The sequence below is a fragment of the Alligator sinensis genome, unplaced genomic scaffold (genome assembly GCF_000455745.1).
Source record: "Alligator sinensis unplaced genomic scaffold, ASM45574v1 scaffold282_2, whole genome shotgun sequence".
NCBI lineage: Eukaryota > Metazoa > Chordata > Crocodylia > Alligatoridae > Alligator > Alligator sinensis.
In genome coordinates this window covers 3,112,999-3,116,197 of record NW_005841879.1, presented here as the reverse complement: position 1 = coordinate 3,116,197, position 3,199 = coordinate 3,112,999, and positions in this window count along the sequence as shown.

Sequence of the window (3,199 nt, the reverse complement as noted above, 5' to 3'; positions counted from 1 at the left end):
AAAGAGGAAAGGAAGGCTCGTGATGCCCCTACATCCTCCCAAGCAATGGCAGAAGAGTTCCAGTCTTGCAGACAGGCTGGTAATAGGTGAAAAACTCCCTTGGGGCTTCCTGCTCCTCCTGGTAACTTGAAGTCTCACCCTTCATAGGTTCTGTGGGCCAAACCCATCTTCCACATGAGGGGCTCTTTGTATTCCTCCGCCCCCCCCCCAAAGCTGCTAGTTTACCACCCTTCCATTTTGCTCTGTTTTGGAGACTCTGAAACCCTCCATTTTGCCAGGGGCTCTGTATGTCCTTCCTTCCCGCTGCTCCATGCCCTCATCCCCACTTCTCCCTCCAACGCCGGTGGTTCTGCATTCTTTCCTACCCACTCTTTTGCCTCATGCCCTCGTCCCTCCACTCCATTTTCCTTCCATGCCAGGGACTCTACGTGGCCTCCCTTATTCCCTCTCTGCCCTCTCTTTCTTTTTCACTATTCCTATTTATTTTCTTTCCCCAGGATGGAGGTGCAGTTATTCTGGGAGTTGTTTAATGATTGCCACCACTGATTCTTTGCCCCATAGAAAATTACAAGCTGCTAGGTGTGCAGTACTTGGGCTGCCTTCCATTGCTGCCTTCTGCTAACAAATCACTAAGCCCATTGCTGCTTACATCATTCCCTGAAATGTCAGGATGTGCTCTAAACAACCAAATGAAAGCCATTCGCTTGAGATTAGGAGAGCACTGATTCACTTGGCCAGTCAAGGTGTATTGGCAAACATTTCTGTGTATAAAGGACGGGAAAGGATGCTTGTAGTGGGTGGAATGGTGGGACAGAGGTCAAGTGGTCCAGTGAACAGGACACAGTATTTGGATTCTGATTGTATTTTAGTCCAGGGGTATAACGTTCCCACTTATCCGAGGCTGGACTTTTTCTGGGTCCCCACCAAGCTGGACCTCCCCTTAGCTCACCTGCTACGATTCTGATGGTAACAAATTAGATAGGAGGGAATCAGTGGGTGTAAATACAGAGGTTCCACTTGGGGTTACTCACGAATCTGGAAGCGGTTGATGAAGGGGGCTCCACCTCCCCTACACCCTCAGCCACCCGCCAGCCATTGGTGTCGAGTTGATGAATTATGTTGCCGGAGTCCGATCTGTTCCAGGTTCTTTCAGAGGCAACCCTGACAGCTCTATCTGGATTTATCCAGTTAGGCTAAATACCCTGCATCTACTAGGGGTTAAACTTTGAGTCAAATCCTGATGGAAGGACTCCAGGTATCCGGATCCTAATGTTTTCTTCCCAGAAAATCAAGAACAAAAAAAGAGAAAGAAACAAAGAGGAGGCTCTTCCCAAAAGGGTTGCTCCTGTTCTGGTTAACACCCTTGTTAGCCAGTCTGCTGCTTTCCCAGCTCCTTAAGAACGCTGGTCAGTTGCTGGGTCGAGGCTCAGTTTTCTTTGCTTCAGATTCCCCACAGCCTATGCAGCTCTATATGAATTGAGGCCTGTGGCTCTGACATGTCTCTGCCTGGGTGTCCCAAGCCTGCCTCTTCCTCGGGAGCAGTTCGCCCAGAGGCAAGCTCTCTCCTCCCTTCCCAGCACTCCAGGTGTCTTTTAAATCTCCCACAGCAGCGCTGGGGGCTGATGTCATTAGCCCGGCACTGCCCAGCTTGATTGGGAGCTGGGTCTTAAACCACAGTGGCGGTGCCATGCATGCCACTTCCTGCTCCAGGAGTAAGCTTCTTATTTTGTTGTGGTCTTGCCCAGCCCATTTGGGGTTCCGGGGTTTGCTCGTTGGGTCTCTCAGGCCCCTTTCGTTACAAGGGGTCAGCAATGTTTTTGGGCAGAGTGCCAAAAATACCCACAACCTCAACTCATAAGATGTTGGTGTGCCAGGGGCAGATGGCGGGGTAGCCGCAAGAAGCCCAATCCTTGTTGTGATAGCACAGCCCTGGCCCCTTCCACGCTGTCTTCCCTGAGGCATGCATGTCAAGCAAAATGCCTTCACATGCCATGCTGGCACCCATTGCTGGGGGTTACCCACTCCTGTCCTAGTCTGTTCATCCCAGCTTCTGAACTATGCTACTGACAGACTACCCATAGAGATGTCCTGATACCACCGTGATGAGGGAAGTGCAAATGCATAGTAAGAGAAATAAGCTCTAGTAGTCAGACCCTGGGAACAAGCAGCAATGTTCAGGTCAGGAATTTTATATACACATTTCCCAAGTTCAGGAATGTCTGCATCTGTTTGTGGGAGGGGCAGGGGGATGGTTTCTGAGATCACCTCTGCCAATGGTATGCTACTCCAATGGCTTGGGCCTGTTTACCCAAGGCCATCCTAGGTATGGGCAAATTAACAAGTTATAGGACTTGTATGTATGGTCCATGTACTCACACTTATTTCAAGGTAAGTGAAAGCTAAATGATAGAAGTTTCACACTACAGTGGTTTGGCTTTCATTGACTGTGACGTAAAAATGACTGTTACCATCAGAGCACCTAATGTGGTGAAGTCCCCACGCTCTTTTTATTCACAAGAAGTTGCTCATTTGTCCAGACCATCCGGAACATTAATCTGAATTAATTCTTAATATGGATTAGTTGTACCTCATTTAACTCCTGTGTGGACACTCTTATTCAGAATTTAAGTGGCCTTCATTTGATTTAGCGAACTTCACTGTGCAACTGAAACTTAACTGAATGAAGGCCACATTAATTCTGAATACAAATGTTCATGAAGTGATTTGACTAAGCAACTTTAAAAATTAATTCAGGTTTTGTTACATAGCCCCTGTAGACAAGACCCTCATATCAACAGGCTTCAGTGGAACCAGTGCTGATTTATGCTGTGTGAGATCAAAATCTTAGCAGAACAAAAATAGCCACATATCTTAATTAAATATAATTGATCTGGTAGCACTGGCTACCAGATCAGAATTATAATTCAGAATTTCTGAATGGAAATTCAGAACCTGTGCCGGTGCTGGTAGCAGTTAATCAGCAGTCACCATATAAAGGGAATCTTTGGGTACAACTAAAGAATGAGGAAGCAAACAGCATCATCTTAAACCTTATGACAATAAGGCTATTGTACAATTCCAGGTAGTGCAACTTCAAAGCCAGTGTTGCAACCATCTTTATTTAAATTACCTGTACAGAAATGCCAGGAACAACATTCTCTGCCATCATAATTGGTAATTTTATACAAGCAGCAGAGCT